We start from the raw sequence: 16,422 nt of genomic DNA, 5'->3' as shown, positions 1-16,422 counted from the left end.
TTGTCTGTATTGGAAATATTTCTCCATGTGAATAAAATATTATTTAGTGAAATTAAGGTAGATATTTTAAAACACCAATGTCCAGAGCCATGAAAATTTGACATTGTGGACTCAGTTCAGCAGAGGCAACACTTTTGTCCTGAAATTACGTTGACATGCTCTTAAGTACATTCTCTTTTGGTTTAAACCCTCAGGGTTTAGCAACCCTAAAACAGACCCATTGGCCATCCTGCTTTTAGAGGCTTCTCTATTTGAACCTCCTTCCCACAAAAATATCAAAACATTAGATTAGGGCATGAAGGAGTACTAAGCATGAAAAGACAAGAGCACAAACTAAGTTCTCATTCTCCTGCCTCCATTATGTTCTTTCTCTTTTACTTCTCACTGTATCTGGCCCTCACTGCCCTCCCTGTGGGCCCTCTTCCCTCTCTCTGAAGGCACTTTCTGCTTCACAAGGCAGCTGGCTGTTTCCTGCATCTTCCTGGCTTGTAAGTGAAAGCCACAGAGGCGGGGGGGGGGGGGTGCTGGAGCAGCCTGCTGGGCACATTTGGAGCCTGGTGCTGAATTCACTGGCTGACAGAGGCAGAGAAAGGAACACAGGGAAAGCACAGGGGGAGAAGGGTGCCAAGCACGGTACCAGCCTCAGAATCTTCATTTCTAAACAGGAGGTAGTAGGTCCTACCTCCCGGCTTGGTTGCAAGCATTAAATAACTGGCTTTTACAGGAGCTTTGTCACTTGTACCTACCGAGGAGCCAGAAAACACTCTGGGAGCCTGGCAGGCAGTGCACATATGGAAATGTGATATGCGGGCTTGCTTTCCCCCCCTCTGGGGAGCCAAGGAATACTAACGGGCATGAAAATAAGAAGGAGCGTAACAATTTTTGTAAGTTTAGAATGCTTTTCGTTGAGCCTTTCTTATTTTTTGTTTATTTTTTTTTTTTTTTTGAGAGAGAGACAGGCGGGCAAAATGGGAGCAGGAAGGGGCAGAGAGAGAGGGAGACACAGAATCTGAAGCAGGCTCCGGGCTCCGAGCTGTCGGCACAGAGCCGGACACGGGGCTCGAACTCACAAACCGCGAGATCAGGACCTGAGCCGAAGTCGGACGCTCAACCGACTGAGCCACCCAGGTGCCCCAACGCTGAGCATTTCTACACATGGTTCAGCAAAGAGTTGTTTTGGACTGTGAACGAGACATCGTATTCCACCGTGGCCAGCCCTGGAAGACCACAGCGGGAGGATTTGCATCAATTCTTGCTGCCACATTTAAGATGGTATGAACCATCTTAAATGTGCGTTCGTATGTGTTCGTAGATTATCCTTGAATGCTTCCACATTTCAGGGGACAGGAGGATGGAGATTCTCAAAAGTGACCTCACCCAAGACACAAGGAGAAGGGTGTGAGGTTTCCCTGCAGAAGATAACTGTCAAGGAGGAGGCACGTTCAGGGATGGCATGATGAAAAGGGTTCTTTAAATCATTGGAAAGGGGGTGTCGGTTGAACATCCGACTCTTTTTTTTTTAATTATGTTTATTTATTTTTGAGAGACAGCATGAGCAGGGGAGGGGCAGAGAGAGAGGGAGACACAGAATCTGAAGCAGGTTCCAGGCTCCGACCTGTCAGCACAGAGCCCGATGCGGGGCTCGAACTCACAAACCGCGAGATCGTGACCTGAGCCGAAGTCGGTTGCTCAGCCGACTGAGCCACCCAGGCGCCCCGAACATCCGGCTCTTGCTCTTGGCTCAGGTTGTGACCCCAGGGTTGTGGGATCAAGCCCCACTTCGGGCTCTGCACTGAGTGTGGAGCCTGCTTGAGATTCTCTCTCCCTCTCCCCAGCTCACACACACAAACACAAACAAACAAACAAACCCCCAAAGCAAACACATAAAACTCCATGGAAACAACTCAAAAGAAGAATAATATTTTACAACACATGCAAATTATACAAAACTGGGATTTCAACGTTCATTTATAAAATGTGTTGAAACACACATCCATGCCCCTTCATTTCTGTATCTCTATGCCTGCTTTCATGCTACAACAGGGGAGCTGGGTCCATGTGACACAGACAGTATTCCCAAGGCTGAGAATATTTACTTTCTGACCCTTTGCGGCAAAACTTTGTCGATCTTGTTTTGGGGGGGGTCCAGGTTGAGGCCCTTTGATGCGTCAGCACTTGAGAGAATATTTTGGCCTCCAGGACTTCACCCCCGGCAGGTGGCCCCGCTCATAAGCATGAGTGCTGGGGTAGCAAAGCTGATTCTTGGGGGTGCTGGTGGACCTAAATGTGAGGGCACGTAGACCCTCAGCACGACCGAGACTCTTAAAAATTTGAAAATTGTGGCATTGCGAAGAATGGAACAGATTTTTGGACCTCCGCTTTATTTCAGGAGACTTGATGATTAGCAGACAGAATTAGTCCCCTCCCCTGGACACCCGGAAGCTTTTCAGCTGAGTTTCTTGGAAATGGTATTTCCTCTGTGGAAAGGGTCCCTCTCTGCGTGTCTCCTGTCGTCGGCCTTTCCGTGGTGGAGAGGCCCCGTGATGTGATTCAGGGTCAGCTCAGTGGGGTTTGTGTCGTGGCTCCCCGGCGTCTGTACATAAATAATTTCACCCCTCCATCCCCCACCTTCTCCTCTGTACAATGGGAAGGCTGAGGGGACATATGGGCAAACCCCAGGCACCCGGGGGGCATCCACAGAGCAGCGAGATGCTCCGTCCACTGCGTTCGCACACACACTGTGTTCTCGTCTCTCTGCTTTCATTTCAGTCGTTGTCATTTTACCTGTGTGCAAGGTCAGCCCTTGCCCTGCACGGAGCATTCTTTGAAGGCAGGATATTTATCTTATGCCTTTTAACCCCCTCCAGAACACAGCACACCGCCTCCTGCAAAAATGAGTACAACGTGCATGTTTCTTTTTTTTCATGTTAGTGAACGCACGGATTTGTTTAATTGGTATATGTCTGTGGAGTGTCATACATTTTCCTCTAAGAAAGTTAATTACATGCAAAAGTTATATAGCCTATCTGATCTACAATGAAACTGATTAATCCATAATTCAGCAGCCTAAAAATTTATCTTGAGATTGGGCGAAATGCTGACATAATTTATGATGCAGCTGAAAAGTTAAATCGTATCCAACGTGGCCGTGAAAATGAATAAAACTGACATTTTTAGACATGAAAATTGGTCATTCTGTAGTAGAACTGTGCAATAGACTCATAATATGAGCCACAAATACAAGCTGCACATGTAATTTAATTTTTTTCTAGCAGCACATTTAAAATGTATAACATGGTGAAGTTAATGTCAATAGTATATTTTGCATAACCTAATACGTCCAAAATAGCATTTTAATACACAATTAATATAAAACTATTAATTATATATTCTAAGTTCATTTCTCATACTAGCTCCTCAAAATCCCACACATATTTTACATGCGTGGCACATCTCAATTCGGACTGGTCCCGTTTGTAATGCCGATAGCTACTCGTGGCCAGTGGCTACGACGTGGGGCCCCGTAATTCTACAGTTTTTGTGATCCCCCGAGAGAACACGCCTATAAATTAATCAAAACGCTTCACTCAACAGCCGGAATTTAGCAGCAAAAATGACACCACAGTCCATCATTATTTGGAGATAATTCTGCTAACCAGGTAACGCTGTGTTGGAATGTGCCTGAACCACGGCCTCGTGGATGTTGATACTATTGCGTCCCGTAACCAGCCACTGTCGGCATGGTTTGGAGACTGGTCCAGCCCCGTGCCCTCCTGCCGGGGGAACAACTGAAGCACTTGCTCAGAGGGGACCCCTCGCTGGTACAATCGCATGGGGGACAGCGCGCCTGTGTTACTGCTGTTTCCTGGGAGCTGCTGACTGTGCCGGATTAGATAAAGCTGTGCTCAGGCATGTTCCTGTTGGTGATGAATGTCTCCGTGCAAGTCCCAATTCGTGCTGTTTGGCATCTGTGCAAACAGGCACTGAGCTTCTGGCTAAACTGAACCGAATCGCGTGGTCCCCGCTCAGTGTCATCGCCTCGGGTAGACACAACCCTAGGACATGCTTTTCTATGTAGATGTATTTATGTTCATACTTTTAAAGGCAAGGCAAAGTTAAAAGCACTAACGAGATGTGGGTCGTGATTTGTGCTAGGAAAAAAAAACGGGTATCAATGATCTAGTTTACCTGTTTATTCGCAAACACCTTCTTCGTTGCCAACAGTGGGATTTTGGGGGGGGGGTCGTTTTATTGTTCGTTTAAAACCGTATCGCAAAACGTATGCAGTTGTTACTTACACATTTAAAGCATAAATAATGGCAGCTTTTATCTATTCTATCATGTAGACTTTGAAATCCCATTTTGTTCTTGGATAGCTGCTTGGAAGGTTTTTATGGGCCGACAGCCAAGCCCAAACCTGGCTCTTTGGGAAAGGACGGGAAGAACGAGAGAGGCCTCACGCAGCTCCAGCTGTCTGCCGTTGTGACTCGGAGATAAGGCTTTTTCAATACGACAACTTCCTAATGTCTGAAGCGTGAGTGGCTTGGGGACACCATAAAGGGAAAATATCCCGCTGCAATTTATTACAGTCAGGTCAATTAAATAGGATCGGAGCATCATCATCTTGTTTATTTCCATCACTGATCAGTGGAGATTAGGGGGGTGGGGAAAGTCTTTGTGGCCTCAACTCCTGCTTCCCTCTCTCAGAGAGGGATCCGTAGAGACCCGTAAATAATGGTTGCCATCCATGTCAGCACCAGGTTCTCCACACGGGCAGGCCATTGCGTGTAAATTGGTTAATATTCTATTGTTCATGGTCTGCCTTTGATAAAGGAAGACGTTCAGGAAAGGGACTGGATCGCTCCGTAAATAGCATGATCTGCGTCTTGGCTTTGTCCTGTGAAGTTCCTGCCAGAGACGGTTGGAGTCTCCGTGTTTGTTCAATAGGTAAAAAAAGCTTCTGCTTGTCACAAACCGTGTCTCATTTATTTATCTAGATCCCTTTCCTTCTGTTTCGCTGCATCCTGTTCTAAAAATATGAGCATGTGGACTCTGACAGCATGGGTTTCTGCCCTGTCAGTGTTCTGTTTATGCCACTTGCTTCCTTTAAAGAAAATTACCTGCTTTCAATCTGACAAATCTCTTGAGACCACTCTTACAATCAAAATATAGTAGTTAGCTGGTCAAGCGATTAAACAGGCCAGGATAATAGGTGCAGACGTTAGCGTTTTCCTGGGCTTCCGGAGAGGAGGTCTGAGGCAGGGACTTGAAAACAAACCCAAACACGGGTGAGCAATGATTTGGGGAAAGAAATGGGTAGCTCAGATTCCAAATGTCCTTCAAGCTTGTAAGCCGTCAGTTCTCAATTCTGCATTGCCACCTGCAGAAACTGTGCCTGTCACTACGATAGGTTTTTGAGAAGGTGCCCGACACGGGTTTGGTCTGTGTTTTATTAACTGCGTGATTTCGGAGATCTGTGGCATCAAGGCGAGCGTCAGGAGCTGTCTAAACAAGACGGCTGGGCCTGTTCATTTGTTTGCTTGTTCGGGACAAATGACAACCCAGGGCATGCATCATTAATGCCACTTACTGACGATGTTGACAATTTTTGCGTTTCCGCCTTGGCCCATGTCCCTAATCCTACACCACTGGCTTCCCCCTGTCCCTGACTTGTGTAAAACGTTGCCATGTAAGGCCTCATCATACGCCCTCTTCTTGCTCTCATTGACTGAGAGGTAACCAACTGGGGGCCGAATCCGCAACAAGAACATGGAAGGGGAAGAAAGCGGTGAGAAAAATGACGGGTCGAGTAGGAGATAATTAGGAAAGTCTGGGTACTGGGATGTCATACATAAGAGAGTGGCAACGTTCATGAGTGGAGGGCACAAATCCAGATGTTTCTGAGGTTGAATTCACAGGAATGAGCAACCAATAGGATCCGTCTGCATGCGCAGGTAGGGAAGGGCGACGCGCGCGGTAGCCGAGTGTGACAAATGTGGAATGGTGCTGTCGGGCAGGTAACGGTGCTGCTGTCTGAACCATGGAGTGCGGGGTGCAGAAGCCAGTCCGGGGGAAGAGACCGTGGGTTTTCCAGGATCTTGCTGCTCAAAGACTGATCCTGGAACCAGCTGGCATTGGCTTCACAGAGCTTGCTAGGCATGCGGGCTCTCTGCCCCGAGCAGACCTCCTGAGTTGCAACCAGCATCTGATAGGATCCCCACAGGAATCCCACGCACGGTGAAGTGTGGTCAAAGCTCACGCCCTACAGGATGGGCTGAGTTTGGGAGGTCTGTGTGTCGTAGGAGAACAGCCACAAAATCAGCTTCTTATCAGCAAAGGAACCTGAGGCCTGTAGGTGGTTGTTAGGAATTAAAGACATCCAAATGTTATTTTTAAATGAAATGGTCTGTAACATTCAGGCAAAATGGGATCCTGGGGAGAGAAGTTCTGGGTGATAATGAATTGATACACTTTGTTTTAAAAGGAGATGCCTGGGGGCGCCTGGGGGGCTCAGTCCATTACGCGTCCCAACTCTTGATTTCGGCTCAGGTCACGATCTCACGGTTCGAGCCCGGTGCGTGGCTCTGTGCTGACAGCGTGAAGCCTGCGTGGGATTCTCTGTCTCCCCTTCCTCTCTGCCTGCCTGCCTCTCTCTCTCTTTCTCTCTCTCTCTGTCTCAAAAATAAATAAATGAACATTAAACAAAGAAAAAAAAAAGGAGATGCCTGAATTCATCAGCCAACATGGGATGCTTGGCCTTCTCATTCAAGTAGATTTTAGGCGCCTGAGGAGTAATTAGAAGGTGATAAGTCTTTGCAGTATTTTTAGAAGCTTTAGTTTTATAGTATTGGGTTGAGAGCACTTGATTTCGGAGCTAGGATCTGGGTCTGAAGAAGCTGCATTTCCAAAGCATCATTTAGAATCGAGACTGTTGTATTTGGAGTCAAAACCGCTGCAGGCACATTTTCTGCCTGTCAGTTTCTTGGTGTTGTGTCTGTTCGGTCTTTGGTTACAATAACATACGATGCGAAGCGATGAGAAGATCGCCAAGGATGGTTTAAATTAACGGTTGTCCTTCACCTTTTGGGCACAGTTTGATTTTATCAGGCTTTTTCCCCTCCCTCTTCTCTCCAATTCCGTCAGCATTGCCAACACTGGAATCAAGCGCCTTTATTAAACTAGACCAGGCAAAGCCAATCAGGGCCAGTCGCATGCCAAACGGTTACAATAGCCGATTCTAATGATGAAATAGAACCCGGTGCTAAAGTCAGGCCCAAAACAAACAAACAAATGCCTCCAGATTGGACGCCACATGGGCTCACTTGAGACACTGGGTATTCAGGATGAATTTTCTAATGGATGAAATCAGATTGAGTGTGAGCACTACTTTCAAGGACCATATAATTTCTGTTCTTGAAAATAATTTAAAATATACTTCAATATCTTTAGACTCTCCCAGATTCCTGAGCTTGGCCTCTTTACAGTAGTTAATTATATTTATTGTAATGATGTGATGCTTGGAACTGTACTTGTTCTTGACACGTGTGGTTTTGATCCAGGCAAAAGTCTGTGACCACAGGAACCACATTAGCCTGGCTCTTAACCCCCATATTTTACAAAGCAATTCATCACTATCCCCTCTCCCTCAAAAGTCTCCGAGATGATTCTCTATTTTTTAAATACGTAACATTTGAAAGCATTTTGCCGTCTCTCTAGATTAACAAAAATGGAAAACTTTTTCCATTCTGAAAACATATGATGTAGGCTAGGGATCAACTTTAGGCCGAGGTAATCATTTTACTGCAAAAAGAAACTTACCATTGCTTAAATTTAAAAATACACATCCATATAATATATATATGCCTATACTATGTTATAGAGGTATATTATATACATACATATACAAGATATATTTTTCCCTGAAAGGTTTGCCGACCATTAATTGTCACGACACCACCAAATAAGTGAATATAAATTTATACTATTCTGTTCAAGGATGTTGCTGGCACAAGCTATTTTGCCTGTCTTGTCATGCTGTTAGGTTAGGATAGCTATGTTTCGAAATATAAATTAAAACACAATTTGCCTGAATCAAGACTTCAGGCCTAACTGTCCTTCCCATGGATGGCGGGGGATGGTGGGGAACAGAGGGAGGTGAACAACTTCAAGCTCACATTGACGGCATTGGAAAGTCATATGCTTAACAGGTATAGCCTCTTCCCTCCATAGATGACTTTCGGCGATCAGGTCTCTTTAGTCTGGCCTCTGGAGGATTTATGTGCAAAGCAAAAGCATTTTACAAGTTGGTACAAGTCTTAACCTGAACCATCGAGAAGCTTTGGCTTTGAGTCCTGCCTTTATAATGAAGTGATTTTGCAAAGAGTTGAAAAAATTCACAAAAACCAGGTCTGATAGGATCGGGGCATCATATGTTCACGTGCCCAGGGATATTTATTACTGTAACACCCTCTTTGCTTCCTATGCAATTTGAAATGCATCCCAATTAACACACACATATAAACACTGCCCAATAATAGCAGAATCAAAGATTGAGCAGTGCTGTAGACCATGTGCCATTTAATTTTTTTTGCAAGTACCAGAAACATTACCCTATCGCTTTTTTTGTGTCACTGGGTTGTCTTCCAAAGCCATAATTGGTGAATTGAACTTCAGCTTTTTTCATTATGTTAGATTTAGCTAATGTAGGTGCACACAACTATAATCTGGTCTAGAAATGCTAGTGCATTAAAGTATGAACAATAAAAACAGCGTCTATAGATTCCACGATCTTTCAGATTCTTATCTTCCCTTCAAATCTGTCTTCTGATTCCAGACTCACCTGGCTAGCTGCTTTCTTTTCTTTTCTTTTCTTTTCTTTTTTTTTAAAGGTTCATTGATTTCTGAGAGAGAGACAGAGACAGGACAGAGAGAACGTGGGAGAGGGGAAGAGAAAGAGAGGGGGACATGGGATCTGAAGCAGGCTCCGTGCTGACAGCAGCAAGTCTGATGGGGGACGGGCTGCTAGAATCCATGAACCGTGAGATCATGACCTGAGCCGCAGTCAGATGCTCAGCTGACAGAGCCACCCAGGCGCCCCTCACTGCTTTCTTGAAACGTATTCTCGAATGTCTCACAAGCATCTCCGATTTATCATGTCCAGACTAACTCCTGACAGTCTACCGGACAGGCTCCCACCCCGTCTGTCTTCCTTTTTTGAATATATGGCATCACCAGCCACCCCGTTGCTCAAGCCAGGAACTGAGGAGGCAGCTTCTCCAGCCCTCTGTCCCTCCTCTGCACATCAAAGACCTAAGCCATTGCCAAATCCTGTTTCTTTCTCTACGACATAGGTCAGGTCCTCCTGCTTCCCCTCGGCCACCACTCTGTAGCTCCTTCCTCTAAACCCCGGTGGTAGTCTTTCTCCACCATCACTCTTGCAGCCCACCAAATTAGTCCTTCACCATGTCCAGAGAACATTAAGAATGGAAGCTGTGCCCTGTGTCGCCATTATATGAGGATTCCTTATTCACGTAGAATGGGGTCCCGGCTGCTTACCACAGGCTGAATGGCTGGAGCCAACGTCTATATCCCCCGAGTGAACTCCTGCCATTCGTTCTCCAACTTGCTCACCAACTTCTGCCATGGTGGCCCCATGTTGTGGGTTGAATTGTGCTCTTGTGCCACTCCCCTCCACCCCCCGAAATCTGTCCTAACTTCTGGAACCTGTGAATGTGGCCTCGTTTAAAAACAGTGATGTTGTGGATGCAATCAAGTGAAGATGAGGTCATTAAGATGGGCCCTAAACCCGTATAACTGGTGTCCTTATCAGAGGGGAAGACGGCCATGGGAACACACAGACCCAGGGAGAGCATCATGGGGTGAGGAAATGAGACGCAGCTGCCTGACAAGGATGCGAGAATCTCAGGGGCTGTGACCCTGCTGAGATCTTAGTTTCAGACTTCTAGTGTCCGGAGGAGTGAGGGAATACATTTCTGTTATTTAAGCCACGTTAGTAAGTAACACCTTCTTCCATCAGCCCTGAGGAACGAATCCACCCACTCTCTGTTTTCCAAACACACGAGATCCTTTTCCATCCCAGAGCTTCCACACATCTGGTTCCCACCATTGAGAATATTCTTTTCAGCTCTCATGTTCCAAACTCGAACCCAGTCTTCCTGGTCTTGGCTTACATGTTACTTCCTAAAAGATGCCCTCTCTAGCTGCTCCACGTGAGATGATGGCCCCTGTTTATTTCATCATGGCTCTCTCCATTCACTCAGCAAAGACTGATCGGTTGATGGGGACTTTCAGAAGCTGGCCTCCTGCCTTACTCAGCCTCTGGCCAGACCCTGAGGCCACATTTCCATCAAATACACCTGGTCTTTTTACTGACTGTATGGTTTCCTCCTGCTTACCATTGAGCCCAAACATCAGCACTGCCTTATTCTAGAGACTTTTCGTAAGTGCCACAGCCCATGCACTTCCAGACTCCATCACATCGCTTCTTTTATTTTTCCTAAATAGCCTCTGACCTATGTTTATTTGGTTACACAGTCACCTCCTCCTCCACACACACACACACACACACACACACACACACACACACGAGACTTCATTACATAAATCATTGAAAATAACTTGGTTGAGCATCCAACTTTGGCTCCGATCAAACTCACGGTCTGTGGGTTTGAGTCCTGCATCAGGCTCTGTGCTGATGGCTCAGAGCCTTGAGCTGCTTCAAATTCTGGGTCTCCCTCTCTCTCTTCCCCTCCTCTGCTCACGCTCTGTCTCTGTCTCTCTCTCTCAAAAGTAAACATTAAAAAATTAAAAACAAAACAAAAACAAAAACAATGGCCAGTGTTTTCTTTTAATCACTGAAAATAAGTGATCAAAGTATTGTCCTTACCTTAAAGTAAGTTTGAAAATGAAAAAGCCATCTAAAACACCAGTGCCTTCCACCATGAGTTGCTGTCACCTCACACCCAGCAGCAAACGATAAATCGAGAAATTTGCATTCTGACGTTCCACTTTAGCAAGGGAAGCATCTTGTTTTGTCAATCAAGATGGCTCACATCTCTGATGAATGAGAAGTGTCTGGAATGAATCGAATAATTACCTCCAGGGCCTGCCTGGGTTTGCTTGTCTAGGTGCTTCCTGGTTTTGTTTTTGCCAGAAACATAGCGGTAAGAAAAGGCGGCCTCCTGCTCATTATGGATCTTGCTCATTTTAGTACAAACTTAAAATCCCTGGATATTTTTACAAGTGGGATTCCTGAACGTTTCCAAGTTTCAAAGAGTTCAGTTCAGCTCAAATAATAGGAAAAATATGAGGTCATGGATCGCCTTAGCTAAATTGTCACAGGCATAAAACATGCCTCTAATACAGTAATACTGGGATTTTTGTGAATCTTTGTGTATTAACACGCTAGCACTGAAAGAATGAAAACTGATATACGAAGGGAAACAGATCGCGTGCAATATTTTGACACTAATTTTGCAATTAATGTTGATGAGCATGTGATACATAGGGGTTTCTTTGGTGCTTAAACGTGTTATGGGAAGTTTAGCAGCGTATTAGCAAATATTGGGAGAAAAACGCTAAAATTTCATAAATATTCAGAATCGCTATGATGAAGATTATATCTATCTGCTTATAGAGAGAGATATAGATAGATCGATCGATAGATAGCTAGATAGATACAGATTCACAGGACCTGGTCAAAAGGCAAATTTCCATGTAGCTCAACTTAAGCTTTCCCCTTAGCGTCTTTAGGAAGCTGACACCTGGCCACTGTGGCCCAGTGCTTGGTGGCCTGCCTCCCCTGCAGTTTTGCGTGGATCTCAAACGGGCTGTGCGGATACAGCTCAGAGAAGGCTGGTCTGGCCACGCCGACTGTGGGTTTAGCACATACACACCACAACGTGTTTGATAGAACGCAGAGTCCTTAATATGCAGCGTTTTGTTGTCAGTGGGAACACCCCTCGGAGAGGCGTTAACGCTGATCGTCTAGCACACACGTTGCATCTCTGTGCGTGCAGGTCACCGGTGACATCCGCCCGGCCAGGTGCGCCGGGAGGCAGGAGCCCTCCGATAGGCAGCTTTTACAGACTGGCCGAGTTCAAGGGTGACGGCATTCACCGAAATGAATCCCTGCACTTTAATAGGGCTGTTTGTTTCTTGGGACTCGGCTACGTCCGGAGAGAGGTTGCGCTTTCTTCGGAGGACTGGGAACCGCAGCCCAAGCACAGAGCTCTGTGGCTGTGACCGTCCGGAGGACACCATTGAGGAGTCAGCTTTCTTCCGTCGCTTCCTGCGTGTGCCCCGACTACCGGGACCTGACGTGGAACTTCAAAAGCAAGGCAGAGCTCCGTACACCTGTGAGTAAAAACCCAGGTGGGACACACGTGCTTCATTACCGGGTGCCTTAGGGCCTAATAGGATCCAGGCATCCACCACCTGTTCCTATGTGCCCCCCTCCCCCCCACGCACACACTCTATTTTTCCTCTTGCGGAATTGGAACTAGAAAAAACAAAAAGACCGGGAAGAGAAAGCATGAGGGACGTGGCTCCTAGCCTGATCTGTCATCCTGACGCCTACTCTTTTTCCACCTTTTTTTTTTTTTCTTTTGAAGTTATCAGCCCAGGTTTGGATGCTGCCTTCCCGGCTCTGTCTTCCCAGGAAAATCGATAACCTATAACCTGGGAGGCTGAGTGCGCTTGTTCAGGGGGATGAGATTTTTCAGACATATTTAATGCTACTATTTTTTTCTGCAGTTGCTGAAAGTAACTGAATGAGAGTTGATTGATCTTCCCGTTCAAATAGCTCCAAACCAGATTCATGGTAATTTTACCACTCAAAGATAGAAGTGATTTGGACAAGACTGGAGCCAATAGATTCCCAGGCAGAGTTTCCCTAAGAAAGTCCCTGGATCCGAGTCTTGGTGTAGACTTGGCCCCGGCACTCTGGCCTCCAGTACGTTGTCGGGAACATCTCTCCTGAAGGTAATGATAACAGGTCCTTTTCAAGGTCCGTTTCAAGGAATCGGGGGCACGTCGCGCACTTACTTTGAGATATCATTTTCAGCGGCTGAGCTGGCCGGAGAACGTGTAACCTAGCACCTGGATGGATTACCACTCTCTGGTCCTGCTCCCCTGTGGCATTCATGCAGCTGTGGGAAGGGACACCGAGAGCTGGCTGCATCCTTATAGAACCCCACGCCCCTGTCATAACGGTTTTGAAAACCTGGGTCGTTAGCCCTCTTTTGAACGCAGTTCAACTCCAGTCTTGCCGGGGGGGGAGCTGAGGTGAGCGGAATCAGCAGCTGGGTTTGCGCTGGGCTTGCTGCTTCAGAAAGTCACCCTGTGTGTGCTCTGCGGCTGCTAGGTTACCAGGGGACCCGGCTTCTCCGTGGCGGCACCTTCAAAAAGGAACCGCTTGGTAACCAGAGCCTTTTCCAACCTCACGCTGTGGCCTCAGACACGTCCAGTGCCACACCCAGGCGTCTGTCTCCCTTCTGGAGTGGTTTCCACACATGCTCTGGTCTTTTGGTCAAACAGAGCACCGAAACAGGACCCGCTACGCCCATCGCAGCAATACGAGGTCTTAAGAGACGGTAGCAAGTTCTCACGTGCTAGAAATCGAGGGCTGCTGTGAGCCCCATTCTCTTTTAAATGACATGAAAACTATCCTTTTCTTCCTGCAGGATTGCATTTGTCACACATGAAAATTCTATTCTTAGTGCCCTTGGCTGCCTAATTCTGGGTCTATTTTCTAGACCCCAAGGCCCCTAGTAAGTGTTAGGAAACCACATCACATAGCGTTTGCGAGGGCTGCGTTTTGCATGTGGGTCTTTGATTTGTCTGACAGCTGTGCAAGAGCTCACAGCCTGACCAAACCCCGGGAGCCCACATGTGTGGGTAGAAAGGGTGCAGGCAAAGGTGGGGATTAGCTTACATGCAATTATTTTTCCCCTCCTGATTTGCCCCCTTTCGGCTAGAAAAACACACCTTAATTGAGGAAGAGGCATGGTTCGCTTCGCAGATGTTCTTTGGGGGGGGGCAAGAGACCCCAGGTTGAGCCCCGGTTCTGCTGTTTCTTGTCACTGTCATATTTGGCAAGTCCCCGAACTTCTCCAGGCCTCAGGGGCATCCTCTCCAGAGTCTAGAGTTTTACGTGTCAGCATTAGTAACATGCATTTTAATGCATCTGCAAAGTGACGCAGGAGACTTGTAAGATATTCTTCGAGAGAATGAGCTCAGCCCTTTTGGTTGCTTTGGAAGGCATCGGCCGTTTCTGATCCGTGCATGTGGTGATTATGACGTGGCCTCTGTACTAACAGCATTCTAGCAAATTCAGTGTGGAGAAAGAAAGGTAGTGAGATCGCAGCTACCGGACCCTGAACAAAGGTCTGATCCTGGCTCGCTAGACCCTTAGGACAATTCTGAGAGCTAACGTTCTCATCCGGATTTTTCCAGACAAGCAAAGTGAGGTCCAAGTAAGTTTCTACCCTGCCCGCACATCACGGAGCTGGTATAGCCAGTGCGTGTAAGAGCCTGATTCTCCCTGCACATCCAGGGCCACACTGCCAGCCAGCCTGATTGCCTGAATCTTATTTCCGTGTACACCCAGCTGAAAGCGATTGTTTTAACCAAGCAAGGTGGAAAAGATTTGGAGGTACCAAGGCAGCCGCCCCAGGAGGCTTAGTGGCTGTGAAATTTTGATCTGGGCAAGGAGATTCTCTGGCTTCCTGATTCTTCCTTTTGGCTCCCTGAGGGGTCGAGTTGTTTTCCATTTGTGCAGAGCGAGTTGTTTGATCATTTGAGAGTGTGCTTTGCTGCATGCCTTGAAAGAGGAAGCCGCTGCGGTGGTATGAAAACAAGTCTTTCATTGCAGGGTCCAGCTTCCTCCAGAATGACCTCGATTGTGTCTCTTGGAGCAGCAGCCGCACCAAAATACTCCAGAAAAGAAGCATCCCAGGGAGGGGCTGGAGTTTTATTTGAAATAATCTGAGTCTTCTTGGTTGAATCTTCCTGCACACCAACAGCACAAATTCATTCAATCTTAAGTATAATCCAATACTGTCCTTTTTCTTTCTGCCCTTTCTTTCTTTCTTTTTTTTTTTTTCCCTAATTCTAGCACATGTGAGTGAGAGGCTAACCTCGAAGCGGGAATTTGCCCCAACAAATATCCGCAATGGAGCAGTCACGTGTTAAAGGTGACTGTTCATGGGAAGGAAGGGATGATTCACAAAAACATCTTGAAAATTATTATTAGGTGCATTTCACTGTCCTCAGAGGCTAATTGGTGCCCTGCTCAGGGGCCTGTGAATTTCCTTAAATGTTAACATTTTTTTCCTACGGTATAAATACATTGAGGAAAGGAAGTAGGGGTCGCTGCCTTCTCTGGAAAGCTTGCCTTACTCGTAGCAGGATGTAAATATACCCTACAACTAGTTAAGCCAGTAATGGGACCATGTAAAATTAGTAGCATTTTAGAAATTAAGAAATTAACTATGCACTACCCCGTGTCTTTAACTATGAACAATCTCATTGTAATTCAAAGGATCTCAGATAATTAGATTTAATAGAATCTGGTGAATACTCAGTAGCTTTCTAATTCATAGTATTTGGTAGCAATTTTGTGGGCAATTACATGTATTGCGGCTTTGGATGCCTGGAAACCCAAGTATGTTTTTGGTATTAGAGGAGAATTAACATAAAGTGATTAAGTGGCATGAATAAATATGCAAATAGATGATAAATTGTTGCATAGAAAAGATATTGATGGAAGAAAAGAAAAACAGGCAAACAAGGAGAATGGAAAGGTGATTAAGGAAGGAGAAAAAAGAAACTGTAGTCAAGCTCTGAGGTAACATTTCTGGTCAATTCTTTGAGGGCTCTCTCTTCTCAGTGTGGTGAGAGGAGGTTTAAATTCTCAATTTAAGAAAAAGTGGAAGGCTCTCTGTTTTCCTTTATTCATGGCGACGTTTCCTGAGGAGACTCTGTGCGTTTCTACGTTTTTGTGACTGTCCCACCCACCGCTGCTGCAGGCAGGTCACCTGCTTCCTCCAGAATGACTTTAGGAGGGACATCCCCCTGCTCGGCCAAACAGGAAAACCATCAGAACAGACCAGAAAGGAGACACTAGTTCTAATGAGAAACTAATAAGGGTGTATCTTATTTGATCACACGCCGTAAGGAAATGACTAATTCCTATTCAGGAAAACCAGTAAAGGAGGTTGTATCCCAGGCATCAACAAGCTTGAGGAGCACAAACATGAGAGTGTACAGTAAAACCTTGGTTTGCGAACGTAATTCGTTCTGGAAACATGCCCGTGTATCAAAGCGCTCGTATATCAAAGGGCATTTCAAGAACCATTGGCCCAGTTGCGGTCGCGTGAGGTTGGGGGTCCCGTACTACCC

The 16,422-nt window shown here is 46.2% G+C and overlaps 1 long non-coding RNA gene across 1 annotated transcript in view; it reads left to right on the top strand.

Annotated features, from left to right (window-relative positions):
- The window catches only part of LOC128314626 (uncharacterized), a 59,300-nt gene extending 46,938 nt beyond the window's left edge, over positions 1–12,362 (top strand). The window contains exon 3 of the long non-coding RNA XR_008296491.1: positions 12,165–12,362. This is a non-coding gene — a long non-coding RNA (uncharacterized LOC128314626). The remainder of the gene's footprint in view (positions 1–12,164) is intronic.
- The last annotated feature ends 4,060 nt before the right edge of the window (positions 12,363–16,422 follow it).

Source organism: Acinonyx jubatus, chromosome A1, assembly GCF_027475565.1.
Source record: "Acinonyx jubatus isolate Ajub_Pintada_27869175 chromosome A1, VMU_Ajub_asm_v1.0, whole genome shotgun sequence".
NCBI lineage: Eukaryota > Metazoa > Chordata > Mammalia > Carnivora > Felidae > Acinonyx > Acinonyx jubatus.
The sequence above is the reverse complement of the archived record's forward strand: the minus strand, read 5'-3'. Positions and strand labels throughout refer to the sequence as shown.